The 21,242-nt window shown below is 39.9% G+C and overlaps 1 protein-coding gene across 5 annotated transcripts in view; it reads left to right on the top strand.

Annotated features, from left to right (window-relative positions):
- The window catches only part of ANKRD55 (ankyrin repeat domain 55), a 431,118-nt gene continuing 410,855 nt past the window's right edge, over nt 980–21,242 (top strand). For 3 of the 5 annotated variants that reach the window (XM_021076741.1, XM_021076737.1, XM_021076736.1), the window contains exon 1: nt 4,242–5,041. The gene's annotated coding sequence lies outside the window, so the exon portion shown is untranslated. Of the gene's footprint in view, nt 1,516–4,241; nt 5,042–21,242 lie in introns of those variants that run through there. The other 2 variants (XM_021076738.1, XM_021076744.1) reach the window with 2 other exon arrangements.

The following is a 21,242-nucleotide window of genomic DNA, read 5'->3' as shown; positions in this document are numbered from 1 at the left end:
CCCTTTTTCTTGGAGCTTCTCCTTGTCAAAGGACATGTTGTAGAATGATATTGGAAGAATTACTCTTGTTTTACTTAGAGCAAATTTTGGGGGAAATCTAAACAAAAGGTCCAGATATTTTTTAAAAATGAAAATTATCAATCTCTGTCTACTAAAATCCCATGTGACAGTTAAGGCTCAGTTTCTCTCCAGAAAGCCCTTTTTAATTATGTCAAACAGAAACTATGTCTCACCTTTTCAGACCTCCCAGTTCTCTACAGGGCCCCATTCTCAGGGCATATGCAGATCATATCTACTTTGTCTGGTAGTTATTTGGGTCCATGTCTTATTTTTCCAGCCCCATTGCAAGTTTGATAAGTAGAGGAACTATGTATCATAAGGCATTGTGATATTCAAAGTGTTTTGTGCACGAGAGTTGCTCTTTGAAAAGATTTGTGAGCAGACTGGAAACTGAAAGTTGATTTTAAGAGAAGCTCTCTCTTATTTTGTCACCAATTTGAGTATTTATTAAAGTACAGATTACATTGTAGAGAGAGCTAAAAATAGAGTTGAAAAAAATAGGGCTTGGTATATATGCCTTGGTCCTGTGTAGAATAATCAGGGAGTGGAGTCCCTTATTTAAGCCTTTCAATAAGCCACTGGAGTAGGAAAGTCCTGGGTGCAAGTCCTGGTCCTGTTATTTACCTGCTGTATGAGCTCAGGCAAGTCACTTGACCTCTCTGAATTTTGATGTCCTCATTTGTAATGTATGGGAAGTGCCATGTCTAATTTGTGGGATTTCAAAGAGAACTAAAGAAATAGCATAGAGGTGCTTTTCCTCCTCTCCTTCCAGGATTACTCCTGTGGTGGGTGCTGACAGGATGGGGGAAAGGACCCTGCTGTCCAGTCTCCATCCTCTTGCTGCAGCCTGAGAGGACATGTGAACCTGTCATGCCCCTTGGACATTATGGTTTCGAGGCTGGGGCTGTATACTTTGCTTCAGAGCAAGTGTGTCTTGGGCTCATCATGTCCATTTGTGAATTCCTGGGCAGGACAAATTGTCCATTTTCCAGTCACTTTCACAGAAGTCATTTGGTGTTATAAATGATCACAAGTCATTTGTCCTCTCAAAGAGGGTCCTTTTTTGTGTAGACTGAAGATACTCATCTCCTCAAAAACGGCTGTACCTACTTGTGAGGAGGAAGTTTCTGTGAACATCCCCTCTCATGAGATGGATTCATTAATAAGGGCAGTAGTCAGACCCACGAGTGTCGGGGTACAAACTCTGGGGTCAGCAGCTGTGGCCACACCTTAGGAAACTGCACACTTCACTTGGGACTAGAGTGAAGCAGCTTCACAGTGGTTCTGAAAAGGAGCTTCCAGGGCACTCTTCCCAAAATGGACATCCTGCTCCAAGCCTAGATCCAGGCTTCACACCCTCTCTCTGGGCTCTGGGGATCAGAGAAACCCAGGCGTGCCAGGAGGAGTTCAGCTGATCAAGCTTTGAGAACAGTTTCTGCCCCATATGAAGATTGGGTAAGTTCTTGGTTTCAGAGAAGATACTTTTAGGTGGGTGGGAGAAGAGGGGGAGAGACCAAGATACAACGTCTGGCTTCCATTGGTCAGGGTCAACTTGGGCTGTAGTGTTAAGGAGGTTTCGGCAGCCACTGTTGTTTTCGTTGCTCTGGCAACCAGAGGAGAAACACTTTACGCCTAGTGCAGGTGCACAGTGGTTGAGTGGGCCCATTTCCTCCAAACATCGCTGGCTGGCCTAGAGACAGTGACCTCGGAACTCCTCCAGGATGGATAGCTGAAAGTTTCAGGGTGTGGAGACGGAAATGTGGACACTCTGAATCGGGGGGCTTTGCCTACAGGAGCTGCTAGCAGTGCCTGGGTAGTGTCCTCCCTGTTGGCACAGGCACAGGAAAGCTGGGCCTGGGCTTGGAAGGGTCAGTGGGATCTCCTGCCTTTCCCTGCTTGACTTTCCTGCCTCTGGCAGCTGCAGTCCCAGCAGTTGTATCCTGCATCCCATTGAGGAAGCTTCATGCTGGGTCAGACCCAGGACTTACAGCTCCACCCTGGAACTCTGATGAGAAGCGGGGAGGGGTCAGGGCTTCCTCACTCTGGTGCCTGCCCTTGCTGAGCTCATGTATCCCCACTGAGCCACTCTGCTATGCACTCCCAGGGGCTGTCGCTCTGTAAGGGACTCAGGGTGACAGCCTCTAGGGTCTGGCAGACACAGGATCTGTGAGATGGAAATAGGCAAATCTATGGCAAAGACTTGTGAGGAGGAAGTTTCTGTGGAAGTACCTAAGGCTGCACCTAATACATAGCAGGTACTTGGTAAATGGGGCCTTTGCTCCTAGCCTAAGTGCCAGAGTTTACAATGCACTTATTATACCTCTCTGAACTTACTGCTGGGACCACTTCTTTACTAGAAGTTTTAAGACAAAGAGCATTCAGCCAGCTCAATCCATCAGCGGATCCGGCAACTCTCGCTATTCATATCCAGAAACTCACTCCTTCTGCCACTTCACCGTCACCACCTTGCCCCAGCATCATTACCTCTTGCCTGGATTATTTTAGTTGCCTCTGGACTGGGCTTCCTGCTTTTATCCCTGACCCCTCAATCTCTTTCCATGCAGTAGACAAATGCTCTTTGTAGACTGTTAGTCAGATGGCTCTTCTCTTCTGCTCAGAACTTGCCAGAGTCTGCCAATCTCATGCTGAGCCTACCCCATCAGGGCCCTCTCCTCTGAGACCTTGTTTCCTACTCCTTCCTCCTTATTCCTTCTACTCCAGCTACACTGGCATCCTGCTGCTCCTTGAATATAACAAGAATGCTTCTGCCCCAGGACATTTGCACTTGCTTTCCACTCTGCCTTGTGTGTTCAAGTATCTTTATGGCTCATGCCTCACTTTAGTAGGCTCTCTGCTTAGCGGCTACCATCTCAGTGAGGGCTTCCTTGGCCACCTATCTAAAATGTCATTCCCAATCTCCATCCCTTTCTATCCTTCTGCTTGCTTTTCCTTCATCTATCTCATTATAACCTGAAATATGCATTTATGGCTTTTTTTTTGTCTTATACTATCACAATGTCAACTCCATTTTGTTTCTTCCCTGCTGAATTTCCAGTGCCTAGAATAGTGCTTCACATATAGTATGCTCTAAATGGATATAAATTAAATGAAAGAATAAATGAATGAGATAAAGGATAGCATACATATACATATACATATATTTAAATAATATGAATTAAGTGGAAGTTTTCATATGCTTAGTTATTGTTTAAAAATGAAGCATTTTTTTTTTCTCTAGGGTTATTTTCTTTGGAGAGGATTCCCCCCCCCCTCATTACCAGCATAGGAGCATCTTCTGCCAGTACAGCCCCACCTCATTTGAGGCACCCACCTTGACTGTACCCTCAGATGATGAAAACACTCTTGGGGCAGTGGCCTGGGTACAGGGGTTGGTGGGGGTTCTGCACATACTGTTTGTGGGGGACCCGTTTTTTAGATGCAGAAACTCTGTTAAGAACTGTATTTTATTTGTTGATAATGGGTGATTGAGGCAGGGTTGTGGGAGGAAGGGGTGAGACATAGAGACTTTTGGAACAGGCAGGAAGATGGAAGGGAAGTAATTGAAATAATTTCCTCCAACAAGCCCCACATGGGAATGAAAATTAATATCTGCCATAAAGAGGTAAATTAGAGGCACCCACTGGGGGAAGGGAAACATCTCCAATTAGGACACACTCACATGGTTTGGCAGCTTCCTGTGAGATGCCAGTTGCCCCAGTAACCCTCTGGGTCCTTCTCCTCTCCCTCATATTTTTCATTAAGACTTGGTTTGATGATAAGAGTAAGATTCACTTAAAGTGATGTGAGCAACTATGAGACCAGCAGAAAAGTGAAAACCCTGCCAATGGCACGAAAGCTGCGAACTCTAATCTTCTCAAATTAAATAGACTCAGAGTTGCATCTGGAATTGTGTGTGCTTGGCAACCTGAGGTGAAACCCCTCTGAAAAACATCTGACAGAAATTGCCTCTTCACGAAATGTGAAAAGAAGCTCCCACCCAATTATTAAGAGGCTGCCCAAGAGGAAAGGAAAAGTTTGTGCAGCTAACACAACATGCAGTTTGCCAAAATCATCCTGCCCTAATTCTCTGGTCAGCGGAGCCGCTTTTCTGAAGAGCAAGTAACTCGTGATTTGGTTGCTTGATTCTGCTGGCCGCTCCTGCTGCACACCCCCACCTCACCCAGGACCCCCTGCCCAGACCGCAGCCCCTCTTGGCATATTCACTGGTGGGGTATTCTTCAGGGCCTGAAACCTCAGAAATTCCGTTGAGAGCACAATGATCTACACTCAGGCTGTGAATGGCCACGAATGTCATATTGCTTATCTCTCTCTGTGCAACACCCAGCAGCTGCTGGCGTTTAACGAGGAGGCGGCACAGGGCTCTGAGAATCGTCCTGTGTGTGCTTTGTTCCTGCATTTTGCAGCTGATTTAAGAGCAAGAAAGGAACAGAACTGAACTGATGTCTTTACTCCAGAGAGCGTCCACATCCTTCCTAAGACAGGAAGAGCAGGTGACTGGGGACACCGGACATTTGGCAAGCTGGTGGCTTTCCTGCATTGGCGTGCTTTGCCGGGGTTTTCATGAAAAGACAATGACCTTTACAGAAAACAATGACCTTTGCAAAGATCTCTAAACCCTGACAACTCAGCAGCAAGCTCAGTTCCACAGCCGTTTCTCTTGCCTTTCCCAACAAACTTGAACAACTAGAAAGAAAGGAAAGACCTTTAAAAAAAAATTGCCCAAGTTTTTGGCAAACCTTAGGCACTCTTTTCCCCACCCTATAATTAAGGCAGAAGTAAACAGTAAGAGAATATCAAATTGCAGCTTGCTTCAGTAATAAGTGCCTAGGTGGAACAGTGCTTGTACAGACCTGTGCCTTGAGACAGAAGGGCAGCCTCCCTGGGGAGGACTCCAATGGGTCCCCAGATCTGATATATCAGGATTAAGACCTGAGGATTTGGAGCAGAGGGACAAGAAAAGGTGAGTCATCTGGGGCATTATCTGAAAACAAGAAAAACTTTCTTCCTCCGGAGTTCCCAACTCTGTGAGCTCCTTGTTTTTGGAGGTCATCTCCTGGATGGTACTGCCTCACCTTGAAGAGGCTGGTGGGTCCAGAGAATCCAAAGCACTCCCTGGTAAGCCAAATGTGTGTGAAGACCCTCCATCAGACTGGCTTGGTCTGTATCCTACCTCTGCCACTCACCAGGCTGAGTGACCCCAGATGGGTTGCTCACCTTTTCTAAACTTCAGTTTCCTCAACTCTAAAGACAAAATAGTACTCATCTTATAGGGTGTCTGTGAGGTGAAAATAAAGCAGTGTAAAGTGCTTGCCACGTAAGAACCACCTGACCACTGGTGTTGCTGTGTATCAGTTCATTTCTTCTTATTGTTGAGTGGGACTCTATTGAAATTTGCTTATCCATTCAGCTGTTGACTTGACTTTTGAGTTGCTCCCAGTTTTTGACTGTTACAAATAAAGCTGTTACTATTTGTGTGCAAGTCTTATATGAACATAGTTTTCCATTTCTCTTGGGCAAAAATTACTTAGGAGTAGAATGGCTAGGTTATACAGTGGGTGTATGTATGACTTTTTAAGAAAATGTCAAACTACCTTCCAAAGTGCACCATTTTACATTCTCACCAGCAGTGTGTGAGTGTTCCAGTTGCTCTACAACCTTGCCAACACTTGGTATGGTCAGTCTTTCTAATTTTATCCATTCTAATAGGTGTGTGAGTGATTCACATTTACTTTGGGTTACAGTGAAAATATTTAGGTGAACATTTTGTTCCATTCATTCACTGCATTCATACCATTCATTCATTGCATACTGAATAGGCCTCAAAGCTCAGATATTATCTGAAGACAAACTGTGGTGAAATCTAATCCACAGTGCAGTTGGTTGTATCTGACTCAGAGATTAAGTGAATTTCAAGCAGCAGCAGCAGCAGCAGCAGCCTGATGATTCATGCTGTAGACCCCTTAATTTTCTTCCTGTTTCTCTTACTAAAGCCAAATAATTGCTGTGGTTATTGCTGTGGAAGCCATTAATGATCCTGGTCAAAACACCTTTATCTCTTATTACTAATAACAAATATGGTAAGATTGGCAACCCTATTGAGTTTGCTCCTGTGTTTGTAATAATGAGGTTAGTGAAAATGTTTATTCCATTTTAGAATCCAAAAGAGAGGACCCATTGGAGAAATTTAATTCTAATCTTAGTTCCAGGAATAGCATTGTTTTTCCTGAACATACGGTTTGTTTTCACCTGATGGGTGCTGGGGATAGTGGCATTACTTTCTTTATACTGGTAGCCAAGATCTCAGAGCCAGATTTATCTTCTGTTACATATAGCAAATTGGTAAGATTTATAGTATACATTTTGCAAACTGACTCTTGCTTGGCTCCATCTTGCCTTCCTATTTGATTTTCTATTTGCTTTATATTCCTTACTGTTGAAGACTTTAAAGTTAAATAATTTTGTTCAAAAAATATTCATTTATAGTCAGAATTTAAAGGCATAAATTAGGTCTTCTCTCACTTTACTCCAGAGCCACCTGGTTCCCTTCCCCAGGGACAAATGCTGTTATTGATTTGTTGCATGTCTTTCCTGAGATAATCTATGTGAGTATAATCATATTTATGTAGTGTAAGCAGTTTGTTGAATGAGTTGGAGTTGGTAGGGTATAAACAGAAAGTAACTTTATTTCTGCTCATTCCCAACTCTTGAAATTTGTTGTTGTTTCCTTGCTTGCCCATAGATGAATTCTCTGGTAGATCCCTTAGTTTTTTCAGGTATTAACAGATAGCCTCACTTTCATTTAAAAAGTCTAAACTAATATAGAATCTAAACTAATAAATAAAAATCTCTCTTACCAAGAAAAACATCCCCCCTTGTCTAGCTGGGGCCTGGCTGTGTCTCAAATGTGCCCAGGGGTGCAGTCTGCCTCCCCAGTGTCTCTCCCAGCCTGGCTTCTCTGCTGCTCCTCCTCACTCACCTTGTGCCCTCTGGCTCTTATAGGGTTGGTGGGCTGGGTGGGTTGCACCTGCAACTCTCCTTCGAGGAACACCCTTGGGCCACCACAGCCTCTTAACCTATAGGTGTAGAGGTGTGGGTGTGCCTGGGAATATGGGGTTTATGTCTTCCCCCTTTCCTGGAGAGCCAATGATTGAATGGAACGGGATAACGAAGCTAGCTCCCTTGCTGCAAAACGTACAAACTCTGAGATGTAATTTATATTCTAGAGCTCCCTGTGTGTGAGGTTGGGACTGTGCCAGAAACCTTCACCTTCCCTTGGCTTCTCCTTCTTTCTTCTGTTTCCCTCACCCTCTTATCAGATTCTGAGCACTCTTCCTTAACATATCCCTAACTTGCCCAGGAACCCTCATTTCAGGGTCTCTTAGGAACTAACCTAAGACAGCAAATGTCCAAATACTGATGCTTTCATGGGATACTGTGGACATTTCCTCAGAGTTCCCTCATTAAGACCCTTCAATTACAGTTCTCTTTTCTGCCAAAGAGGCCTACAACTCTCCCCTTTGCTCTGATTTCCAGGGTCCACCCCTCCCCTTGCACTTTCTGTTGGGGTCTTTAACTCTGGATTAAAAAGAGCAAAACTCAGTGATAAATTATTACACATCTTCTATTCTTCACCTTAGAAATGTTATTAATTATATATACATGCTTAGGATTTATAATTTTTTTTTTGCTTTTTAGGGCTGCACCTGCAGTATAGGGAAGTCCCCAGGCTAGGGGTCAAATTGGAGCTGCAGCTGCTGGCCTATGCCACAGCCACAGCAGTGTGGGATCCGAGCTGCATCTGTAACCTACACCTCAATGTTAGATCCACACCCTACTGAGCGAGGGCAGGGATGGAACCCACATCCTCATAGATACTAGTCAGATTCATTTCTGCTTTGCCACAGCAGGAACTCCTGGTAGCTTTTTAAGGATACTAAAAGGATTCTTTTTTATCTTTCTAGTCAAACAATTCTGCTATGATAGTTTTTTTCCTATGGACAAGATATATCTTTCAATTTATAAATTTAAATATTTCCTTTTTGGGGAAAATATACAGCTTTGATACCCAAAGAATCTATTTTATTATTCAAAATGTTGCACTTCTGGGATTGGCTGATGGAGCTGGATTTGAAGAGTTCTGTTTGATCTAACTCTCTAGAGAATTGCAAACCTCCTTGCAAGGGTTCCTTGTTCTGGGGGTCTGTCACCTGAGCAGAAATCATTTTGAATTGTATCTTGAAAGATTTTACTCTTCCATTATTTGGGTTCTCTTCTTCAGGGATATCCATTTTGCTCATGTTTTCTCACTTTGTCTCCTCCATATTTATCATCTTTTTTTCTAATCTAAACTTTTTAAAATAACCTTCTGCTTATTACCATTTTGTTTTACTCACTTTTCTCACCACATCCTCCATTTATTTTACTGTATTCACATTGGGTACTAATCTCCTTAATGCTACATTCATTGTGAACTTCATATTTGGGATGCTGTAATTTTTTATCTTCCACTTCTAAATTCCGTCCATTCCTGTTTCACCTACTTCTGTCTTTTAATATTTTCCCTCAGTGCTTATATTTCTATTCTGTGTTTTTGGTTTGCAGTGGCAGCCCTGAATTTTTTCTCTTAGCAAAGGAGCATATCTCTATATCATCTCTGCTCTCTACCAGTTCTCAGGAATCCCTGTAAGAGTTGAACTTTCCAAGGATGTTGGATTCAGGTTCTACTCAGGAAGCAACAAGGGCCAGTAGGCTTGGGAGTTGGGCATATTTTTTTCTAAATCCTGACTTTGCTATTTACAAGTTGAGTTAACTTAGGATATTGGTTTCTCTGAGCCTCAGTCACCTCGTTTGTAAAACAGATACGATATTACTTCTTGGTGTTGTTATGAGGATTAGATAAAACAAATAATGCAGAGTGTCTAGTTTAGCATCTGGCTTATATAAGGATAAGGTGCTTAATAAAGGTCCCCTTTCTGTTTTTTTTTTCTAATTAAAGTGATGGATAGGTGCAAGCTATTTTACCACAATAAGAAGGACTTTGTCTTAAGGGCTACTTAACTATCACTCCAAAGCACCCATCATCATGATGATATTAGAAAATATTTATTGAAGGCTTACTATTTTCTAGGAATTTTGCTAAATTTATTACCTATATTACTCATTTAATTGCTCCACATCTCTATGAGGTATGTCATATCATTATGCTCATTTTACAATTGTGGAAATTGAGCCTTGAATAATATCTTGCTAATATCTTGTATTAAGTGGCATATTCACAAAATAGTCCAAACTCTAACTTCAGTGGCCATGTCTTAATTACTATCAAATACTGTTAATACAATGTGATCTTTCCCTGTGCAATAGTAGAAGCAAAAAGAGTATGCCTGGTCTTGGGAAGCTCAGAAACTCATTGTATAAATAGCTTCATAAAAACACAATTGTGTTCATATGCCTAGTACTCAAAGTAAGGACTTTCATGCTGAGAATGAGATTTGAGATATGAGACTTGGAGGATGCTTTCTTCCCTAGGGAGTAGAACCTTGAAGCAGAATTTCTCATTCTTATCTATTTTTAGGTGGCCTAGTAAAAGTGGGCGAATTCTAAAGCACTTTGATTATTGGATGGATGCGTTTTAAGAAAAAATGCCCCTGGGATTTGTTCTATTTGGGTATGGTAAGACATGCAGACACAAATGAGTGTCCTAAAGAGGATTTTACACTCACAGATCTGTAGAAACATGAGGCAGAGCACATCAGGCCCTGCAGGACCACATAGGGAAGCAATAGGATTGATTAAGAGACAGAGGGGAGGGCAGAGCCTGGCCCAGAGCCTTTACTAGTTTTGTTTTGTTTTGTTTTGTTTTCCCCTGGGAAGGAATGTATGAGGCAGGGAAGATACATTGAATAATTTGGATAATTTAGGTAGACTCTAGGTTGTATGAGAGGTCCCTAGTTGTCTGGCACCTGGCCCTAGGGTGATTTAGGCTAGGGGGAATATTGGCCTGATGTGTGAAAATTTAACAAAGAAGATGGCTAGGGGCATGGACTTTGGATTGGTTGGTTTGTTTATTATAGGCTTTTGCTCCCAGGGAAGTCATTTGCTATCTTTAGGAATTAGCTAGTCTTGAAAGGGGGAGGCTCTCCAGGATCAATGCCCCAAATGCCAGAGCATCAAGATTATAGAAAATATGAAAATGTGGTCAATATAGTGGGTATCCATGCTGGCGTGTGTGTGTGTGTGTGTGTGTGTGTGTGTGTGTGTGTGTGTGTGTGTGTGTGTGTGTGTGTATACTATAAAGAAATGAATGGTGTTTAATGCCCTTTTTGGGAGAGGAAGGAACTGATGGGAAATTAAAGGGGAAAACTGGGCAGGTAGTGAGAACTTCATCAGAAGGAACAGTATTAAGTCTTTGCCATTTGTGAAATATTTTTTTCATTTTGAAAATTTGTTATTTTCTAAGGTATCTCCAAACTGTTCTCCATAGTGGCTGTACCAGTTTACATTCCCACCAACAGTGCAGGACAGTTTGGAGATACCTTAGAAATCTATACAAAGAACTTCCATATGACCCTGCAATCCCACTCTTGGGCATCTATCCGGACAAAACTCTACTTGAAAGAGACACATGCACCCGCATGTTCACTGCAGCACTATTCACAATAGCCAGGACATGGAAACAACCCAAATGTCCATCGACAGATGATTGGATTTGGAAGATGTGGTATATATACACAATGGAATACTACTCAGCCATAAAAAAGAATGACATAATGCCATTTGTAGCAACATGGATGGAATTAGAGACTCTCATACTGAGTGAAATGAGCCAGAAAGACAAAGACAAATACCATATGATATCACTTATAACTGGAATCTAATATCCAGCACAAATGAACATCTCCTCAGAAAAGAAAATCATGGACTTGGAGAAGAGACTTGTGGCTGCCGGGAGGGAGTGGGAGGGAGTGGGAGGGATCGGGAGCTTGGGCCTATCAGACACAACTTAGAATAGATTTACAAGGAGATCCTGCTGAATAGCATTGAGAACTATGTCTAGACACTCATGTTGCAACAGAACAAAGGATGGGGGAAAAACTGTAACTGTAATGTATACATGTAAGGATAACCTGACCCCCTTGCTGTACAGTGGGAAAATAAAAAAAAAAAAGAAAATTTGGTATTTTCTGACTGAGTTGTTAAGGAAATTCTTATAAGTACCCAGAGACTTAATGTTGTACTTGAAAGGAACTACAGAAAAGAAATCCATTGTTTTAATTCATTGTTTAGCATGAGCTGACTTGAAATGCTCTAGTAATGAGTTTTTTACTTGAACAGTGTTTTCGGTGCATGTAGCATACACAAACAAAGCCAAAGTGAAAAAGTACAGAATTTTAAGACCTGTATCGTTGGGTTTCTCCAGACTAAACAAAAAGTTCCAAGTGGTCAGATAAAAAGATTTTTCTTACCATCTCTGTCTCTCTCTCACCCCACCTTCCTGCTAGGGGTCCGAATTTTCAGTACAGTGCAGGAGTGTTGATCAGGGCCCTTGAAGCGTTTCTATTCATGGTACATCTCTTGGCTTTGGGCAGAGTGCAAGAACTGAACCATATCATGGGACAGGTTTGTTGGAATTCAGACAGTGAGTGTTTCCTCTAGATTACAATTGATTCTTTCCATAAAAAATATTTTTCTAGGCAAGCAGTTTCATAATTTATTAGCTTCAAGGACCTACAAAGTCAAATGGAGATAAACTTTCACTGGGAGAAAATAAATAGCAGTTTTTAAAAAGATGCAGACCACAGACATTTGGGAAACTATCATTTGGCATCATTGTGAGAAACTCATCATCAGTGCAGGATGAATGCCCTGTAAGCCAGGGCCATTCTACCCTCTCTGCCACCTCACAGTCTTATCTCCTGAAAGTTAGCACCAGTGTGAACAGATCATTATAAACACATATTACATGGTTGCTACGTAGTCTTTTGTGCCTTACTTTGGGCTGGTTGCGTTGTTGCGTTCTCAAGATCTTTTTTTTTTTTTTTTCCTAGCACCACACCCGTGGCATATGGAGGTTTCCAGGCTAGGGGTCCAATTAGAGCTATAGCTGCTGGCCTACGCCACAGCCACAGCAACTAGGGATCTGAGCTGCATCTGCAGCCCACACCACAGCTCATGGCAACGCCGGATCCTTAACCCACTGAGCGAGGCCAGGGACCGAACCCTCAACCTCACTCTTCCTAGTCAAATTTATTTCCTCTGCGCCACAATGGGAACCCCTCAAGATCTTTTTTAACTACGTTCTCTTTAAACAGCCCAAAGAACCTAAGAAGATATCTTCACTTCAGAAGCCTTGACTTCGCTGAAGTTCCCATTGTTTTCTTGTGTAGATGGAGAAATACCGTGCACTCTCAGGGGAAGCAGAGGTCCTTATCTTTGCTCTGGATGCTGGTTCCTAGGAGCTGGTCTGCAGGACCAGCAGTAAATTCTGCAGGACATGCATTCCAGTGTTCAATATTCAGGCTTCTTGCCATGTCTCTTCTGGTTCAGAGTTTACCTTGGTCACCAGTGTTCTAAATATCACAGCAGGCTGTACATAGGATCTTTGTGGGAATATTACCTCTTTGGATGCTTTCCTCCTTCCTGTCTCCTTTTCTATCTTCTTCTCTCTCCTCTTTCTTCTGCTCTCTCTCCTGAAGATACCAGTTAAGTACCTACTGGGGGAGTTACCATTGTGGCTCAGTGGGTTATGAACCTGACTAGTATCCACGAAGATGCAGGTTCAATTCCTGGCCTTGCTCAGTGGATTAAGGATCTGGCATTGCCATGAGCTGTGGTATAGGTTTCAGATTGGGCTCAGATATGGCTTTGCTGTGGCTGTGGTGTAGGCTGGCAGCTGCAGCTCCGATTCAACCCCTTGCCTGGGAACTTCCATATGCTACAGGTGTGGCCCTAAAAATAATAAATAAATAGGTACCACTGGGTGCTAAGGAAGACCCAAAGATAAATAAGGCCAAATTCTTGCCATCGAGATGTTCAAAATAAAAAAAGAACTTTATAACACTCAAAATATGGGTATCATCATGCTTGTCCCTGTTTCTTATCTCCTACATTCTGTCAGTCATCACATCCTGCCAGACTGTAAGAGTTCCCCAGATCTCCATTTTGGTCTTTTCCTCTTCTTACTTTACATGCTCTTCCTTGAGGAGATGATCCAGTCTATTACTTCAGCCTTCTTTATAGGCTGGTATCTCCCAAGTCTGCTTCTCCGGTCTAGACTGGTGCCTAGTCCTCTCCGGGTCCATAGAATCAGCACTCAGTTCATGGGAGAGGCATCAGCATGGCCAAGGGAATGCATAAGGATGGTGGAGAGGAAATACCCCTTCAGCTGATTTTATACAGATTTTTGGTTATATAGATGGAAAATTCAGATACCACATAGAGTAAACTTAGGTTTAGAATTAGGACTCTGGAAGGCATTTGTCAGGAATGCTTTCTTCCTTACCTTGACCTTTACAGGTAAACCTTGGGGCCCTTAAAAAGAGTAGAATTTTTTTTTTTTTCTGGAATGTTGGTAGGGTTGGTTGGATTTGGCCTTGGCTAGTGGGTGAAAAGTTTTGGTGGCTCCCATTCTGTAGTCCAGAGGGGAAAGCTGATGGCACCTCTGTTCTGTTTTACTCAGGCTAACTTGCCTGGAAAGACAAACAGTGCTTGGCTTCCTCTGTTCTATGGACACAACTTTCTGAGCTGAGAAATATCTGTTCCTTAGATGACATGCTAAGAATCCCTAATGCCAAAGGTACTTGTATGTTCAGCGTTGGTAACTTGAGATCTGACTTGTAGACACAATGCTTTGACTTTATTTTCTCTCCCAATTTTCAGTTTCTGCAAGATAAATACAGATTTTCCTGAATCTTATTTCTTAGTCAGCTGGGCCATCTCAGCTTCATTCTAATCCTTTTTAAGCTAGTATACAATACTTGCTTTTAAAATAATCTATTGATGAGATAATATGTGGTTATACTTTCTTTATGCTCATCTGAGTTTTCTAACCTCTTCAAATAATTTACTTTTATTTTATTTTATTTGCTTTTTAGGGCTGCATCCATAGCATATGGAAGTTCCCAGGCTAGAGGTTCAATCAGAGCTACAGCTGCCAGGCTACGCCACAGCCACAGCAACGCCAGATCCTAACCCACTGAGAGAGGCAAGGGATGAGACCCACAACCTCCTGGTTCCTAGTCAGATTCATTTCTGCTGCACTACAACGGGAACTCTACGAATTGTATTTTAAAAAATAAAAAGGGCTTATTCAAAGAGTGATGATACATAGTATAAATGTACATACGTATACAACTGAAAGAAGAATGATAATGAGATTAGAGATTGGATTGATTTCTCTCTTTTTTAAAAAATTTCACAAAGAAAATATTATAAAAATCGACTGTTGTTTCCTATAAAGCATTGCTTGGGAGGCTTGTCACATGTTTCTATAACGCTACCATTCCTTATCACATTTTTTAAAAAAAATCACAATTTTGAATTATGGATATTTTATTTATTTATTTTTAATTACTCAAATGAATTTATCACATCTATAGTTGTATAATGATCATAACAATCCAATTTCACAGGATTTCCATCCCATAATCCAAGCACATCCCCACCCCCCAAACTGTCTCCTCCAGCGACCATAAGTTTTTCACTGTCTGTGAGTCAGCATCTGTTCTGCAAAGAAGTTCAGTCTGTCCTTTTTTAGATTAATTATAGATATTTTAAAATCATTCTTTTTAAGGATGATTTTGATTTTGGATTGTAAGCTGGGCCAACATCCTTCTTAATTAAAGGTGGTTTTAATTATAAAATAATGAGTTTTATCTGTCTTTGTGTTATATGCTGCTGATGAAGCAGCTCTAGGGATAATTTCAAAGAGGGGTTTGTGTTGGAATAAGGATCTTCTAAGTTACTCTTTCAAAGAAATCAGTATTTATTTAAAATTGACGTGTTTAATTTACTCTCTTTTTCAAAAAAGAAACTCCAGAGTATTCTGTGTACATTCTTTTAAGCGTTTGTACCATCAGTTGATGAAAATGCTCGTGTGTGTGTGTATTTGCTCCTAAAAGTCATGAATACCAAAATGCATAATTATAAAAATAATACGAACACGTATTTTTAAAGTTAATTGTTTTTGGTGAAAGGTTATAAATGTTTGAGGTAAGAGAAGACATCATACTTAGATGTAGAGGATGATGTGACAGTGAGCAAGGGACAATAAAGTGGGATTCACCCAAGTTTTATACATAACACTTCTCTGGAATCAAAGCCTTAAATTCCTAAAAAAAGAACCTTGGTCGCTGGCTCATTTAGAGACCCTAAGGACAGTCTTTGTTGGACACCAGTGACATGCTGATTGTGCCTTTAGCAATAGAGACTGGATCAAATTTTGTTTCATAGAATAGGAAACTTGGAAAGTACTTAGAATTTCCCTAAAGACTACAGTACCAGATACTCTCAGCTGACAGATTCTGGGAACAAGCCCCCTGCCCATACCAGGTTCCCATGGACTTGGAATACCTGATGTACTAACTTCCCTCCCTTTTAACTACACACTGTCTCTGACCCCACTCTTGACCAGACAGATGCCTCAGATGCCATCAGTTCTTCGGTACGCAGCAGGGAAGAAATGATTCTTATTGAATTATCTCAATACCTTTGAAGGTGGTTAGGCAACTTTTGTCAAGATGAACCCCCTCTTCCAATCCTCTACCACATGTTCTGTCAGATAAGCTCATTTGAAAAAGGACAGGGGATTAAATGGGGACGAGAAATTCCCATCATCTGCACACCAACTCACCTGCTGAGGGTGAGGTGCCTACCCCTGAATTTCTAGTTAAACCAGAAGTTTGCATATAAGACTGGGGGTTGACTCTCCCCCTGTGTTTTACTCAGGAGCCCAGGCTGCTGTCCAGTCATGGGGCAGATGTATTCCAGGGATAAAGTGGTTGTTCTCCCATTTGTGGTTTCACAAATTCAGTTCTGCTCTTTGGATAATATAGTGAACGAATGTTCCATAAGTAACAGATGAATAAGTGAATTACTCAGTAATTCTCAACAGGGAAAAATGGGAGGATATACTTATCTAAACAGTATATGGTATAATGTTGAAGTTTTTCTGGAGATCCTCTGGAAATAGAGTGGGAGATTCTAATTAGAAAAAAGCATTTTCAATATTATTTAAAATTTTTTCAGCATGTATTGAGGTGTAATTTCCCTATCATAAAATGTAGGTATCTTAAATGTACAGCTTAAAGATGTTTTACATATTTTTAAACCCATGTGGTCATCACCAAATCAAGATTTAAAACATTTTTGGCACCCCACAAAGTTCCCACCCAACCTCCTAAACCCAGTGTAACATTTATTCTTATTTTCATCTCCATGGTTTTGCCTATTTGTGAAAGTCAAAGAATTCTAAAATTGTACTCAATTGAGGCTGGCGTCTTTAATGCAACATAATATTTTTGAAAATTTATTCATGTTGTGAGCCAATGAATTTATTTCCTTTTATTGCTGTATAATATTCCACACATGGAATGTAGTTGTATTGTATATAGTACAATTTCTTTTTTTAAAAAATTGAGGTATAGATGATTTACAATATTATATTAGTTTCAAGTGTACAATATAGTGATTCAAATTTCTATAGATTACACTCCATTTAAATTTATTATAAAATAGGAGTTCCCGTCGTGGTGCAGTGGTTAATGAATCCGACTAGGAACCATGAGGTTGTGGATTCGATCCCTGCCCTTGTTCAGTGGGTTAAGGATCCGGCGTTGCCATGAGCTGTGGTGTAGGTTGCAGATGCTGCTCAGATCCCGTGTTGCTGTGGCTCTGACGTAGGCCAGCAGCTACAGCTCCGATTAGACCCCTAGCCTGGGAACCTCCATATGCCACAGAAGCGGCCCAAGAAATGGCAAAAAGACAAAAATAAATAAATAAATATATAAATAAATTTATTATAAAATATTGTCTATATTCCCTGTGCTGTGCAGATATATCCCCTGTAGCTTAATTTTTTTATACATAGCACATTGTACCTTTTAATACTCTATCCCTATCTTACTTCTCCTGTCTTCTCTTTCTCCACTGGTAACTACTAGTTTATTCTCTATATATGTGCATATGTTTCTTTTTGTTATATTCATTCATTTTTTAAGTTCTACATATAAGTGATAATATACAGTATTTGTTTTTCTATGTCTAACTTGTTTCCCTAAGCATGATAATCTCCAGGTTCATCCACATTGTTGCAAATGGCAAAATTTCATCCTTTTTATGGTCAAGTAGTATATCATTGTATGTATATACCACATCTTATTTGTCCATTTATCTCTTGATTGGCACTTAGGTTGCTTCCATATCTTGGCTATTATAAACAATGCTTCTGTGAACAGTGGGGTTCATGTAATTTTTCAAATCAGCAGTTAAAAATTTTTTTTTGTTAAAATATATTTGAATAACAGTGTTGTGTCAGTTTCTGCTGTACAGCAAAGCGACCCAGTCATACATATATATACATTCTTTTTCTCATATTATTTCCCATCATGTTCTATCACAAATGATTGGATATAGATCCCTGTGCTATACAGTACAACCTCATTGCTTATCCATTTTAAATGTAATAGTTTGCATCTACTAACCCCAAACTCCTAGTCCATCCCACCTCCTCCTCCTCCTCCCTCTTGGCAACCACAAGTCTGTTCTGCATGTCTTTGAGATTGTTTCTGTTCTATAGATGGGTTCATTGTGCCATTCCACATATAAGTGATATCATATGGTATCTTTCTCTTTCTGACCTCACTTAGTATGAGAATCTCTGGTTCCATTGATGTTTCTGCAAGTGGCATTATTTAGTTATTTTTTATGGCTGAGTAGTATTTCAGTGTGTATATGTACCACATTCTCTTCATCCATTCATCTCTTGATGGCCATTTAGGTTGTTTCCATGTCTTGGCTATTGTGAATAGTGTTGCTATGAGCATATGGGTGCACATATCTTTTTGAATTGTAGTTTTGTCCGGATGTATGCCTAGGACTTGGTTTGCTGGATCATATGGTATTCTATTTTCAGTTTTTTTAGGAACCTTCATACTGTTTTCCATAGTGGATACACATTTCCACCAACAGTGTACAGGGGTTCCCTTTTTTCTACATCCTTGCAAGCATTTTTTATTTGTGTCCTTCTTGATGATAGCCATTTTGATTTGTGTGAGGTGGTATCTCATTGTGGTTTTGATTAGTATTTCTCTGATGATTAGTGATGTTGAGCATCTTTTTACGTGCCCATTGGCGCATCTGTATGTCTTCTTTGAAAAAATGTCTAATCAGGTCTTTTGCCCATTGTTTGAATTTTTTTGGATTTTTTTTTTTTTGATATTGAGTTGTATGAACTGTTTATATAGTTTAGTTATTAACCCCTCTTGGCCATATCATTCACAAACATTTTTCTCCCGTTCACTGGGTTGTTTTTTCTGTTTTGTCAGTAGTTTCCTTTGCTATGCAAAAACTGTCAAGTTTAATTAGGTCCCATTTTTAAATTTTTGTTTTTGTTTTTTTTGCCTTAGGAGAGAGAGCAAAAAAAAAAAAAATGTATATATATATATATATTGCTCCAATAAATGTGAAACATTGTTCTACTGTTTTCTTCTAGGCATTTTATGATTCAGATCTTACATTTAGGTCTTTGATCCATTTTGTGTTTATTTTATTTTGTTAATTAATTTAATTTCTTTTTTACTGCCTCATTTGCAGCATATGGAAGTTCCTGGGCCAGGGTTGAATCAGAACTGCAGCTGAGGGCTACGCCACAGCCATGGCAACATGGGAGCTGAGCTGCATCTTCAATGTACCCCACAGCTTGTGGCAATGCCAGATCCTTAACCAACTGAGTGAGGCCAGGGATAATACTCATACCCTCACAGAGACAACTTTGGGTCCTTTACTAGCTGAGCCACAGTGGGAACTCTGAGTTTATTTTTTTTACATAGCATTAGAGAATGTTCTAATTCTTTTCTTTTACTTGTAGCTTTCTAGTTTTCCCAGCACCACTTAATAAAGAGACTGAGTTTTCTCTATTATATATTCTTACTTCTTTTGTCATAGATTAATTGACCATAATACATGTTTTTATTTCTGGACTTTCTGTCCTGTTCCATTGATCTATAGGTCTGTTTCTGTGCCAATAACATACTGTTTTGATTACTATAGCCTTATAGTCTGAGGTCAGGGTATCTGATTTTTCCAGCTCTGACCTTCTTTCTCAAGATTGCTTTGGCGATTTGCAGTCTTTTATGTATTCATATACTTTTTTTTTAGAATTAGTTCTTATTCTGTGAAAAATGCCATGGGTATTTTGACAGATATTACATTGAATCTGTAGTCTGCCTTGGGTAGTATGTTCATTTTAATAATATTAATTCTTCCAGTCCATGAACATCATATATATTTCCATCTGTTTGTGTCATCTTCAATTTTTTATCAGTGTCTTATGATACTCTAAGTACAGATCTTTTGCTAAGATTTATTCCTAGGTATTTTATTCTTTTTGACTGTGATGGTAATGGGATTGTTTCCTTAATTTCCCTTCCCAGTAGTTCACATTGGAAATACAACATATTTCTGTGTATTAATTTTCTGTCCTGAAACTTTACCTGATTAGTTGATAAACTCTAGTGGTTTTTTGGTGGTGTCTTGAGGATAATATGTATAGTATCCTGTCATCTGCAAACAGTGGTAATATTACTTAGTCTTTTCCAATTTAGATTCCTTTTTTCTTTTCTTCTCTAATTGCTGTGGCTAGGACTTCCAAAACTATGTTGCATAAAAATGGCAAGAGTGGGCATCCTTGTCTTGTTCCTGATCTTAGAAGAAATGCTTTCAGCTTTTCACTGTTCAGTTTGATATTAGTTGTGATCTTATTGTATATAGCATTTATTACACTGAGATAGGTTCCATCTAGGTTAACTTTCTGGACAGTTTTTTTTGTCATAAATGGGTGTTAAATTTTATCAAGTCTTTTTCTGCATCTATTGGGATGATGGTATGTTTTTTATTCTTCACATTATGTTACATTTTTTGATTTGTGGATATTGAAAAATCCTTGCATCCCTGGGATAAATATCACTTGACCATAGTGTATAATCCTTTTAATATGTTGTTGAATTTTGTTTGCTAACATTTTGTTGAGGATTTTTGCATCTATGTTCATCAGTGATATTGGCCTATAATAATTTTCTTTTTTTTTTTTTTATATCTTTGGTATTGAAATCAAGGTGAGGCTGGCCTTGTAAGATGAATTCTAAAGTACTTCCTCTGCAATTTTTGGCATAGTTTGAGAGGAAAGGGTATTAATTCTTCTCTAAATGTTTAATAGAATTCATCAGGGAAACCATCTGGTCCTAGACTTTTCGTTTGTTTGGAGTTTTTGAATTACTGATTCAATTTCACTACTGGTAATTGTTCTATTCATATTTTCTGTTTCTTCTTGGTTCAGTCTTGGGAGATTGGGAGTAATCTTTTTTGATCATTTGTGTGTCTATGGTGTTGGTTGTAACATCTCGTTTTTATTTTCTGACTTTATGTATTTATTTTTTAGGCCATGTGCACAGCATGTGGAAGTTCCTGGTCCAGGGATCAAACCTGTTCCACAGCAGCAACCCAAGCTTCTGTATTGACAATGCTGGATACTTAACCCACTGTGCCCCAAGGGAACTCCTTTCATTTCTGACATTATTGCTTTGAGTCCTCTATTTTTTTTCCTTGATGAGCCTGGCTAAGCATTTATCAGTGTTGTTACATTTTTTAAAGAAACAGCTCTTAGTTTCACTGATTTTTTTCTATTGTTTTTATAGTCTCTCTTTCATTGATCTCCACTGTATTCTTTATTTCTTTCCCTTTACTAACATTGCCTTTTGTTTGTTCTTCCATTTATAGTTCCTTTAGGTGTAGGGTTAAGTTATTTGAGATTTTCCTTATTCCTTTAGGTAGGCTTCTATTGTGATGACTTTCCCCCTTAGAACTGCTTTTGCTTCATCCCATAGATTTTGGATCATTGTGTTTTCATTTTCATTTTTCTCTAAGGTTTTAAAAAATTTCTTTAATTT

This window comes from Sus scrofa, chromosome 16 (genome assembly GCF_000003025.6).
Source record: "Sus scrofa isolate TJ Tabasco breed Duroc chromosome 16, Sscrofa11.1, whole genome shotgun sequence".
Lineage (NCBI taxonomy): Eukaryota > Metazoa > Chordata > Mammalia > Artiodactyla > Suidae > Sus > Sus scrofa.
The sequence above is the reverse complement of the archived record's forward strand: the minus strand, read 5'-3'. Positions and strand labels throughout refer to the sequence as shown.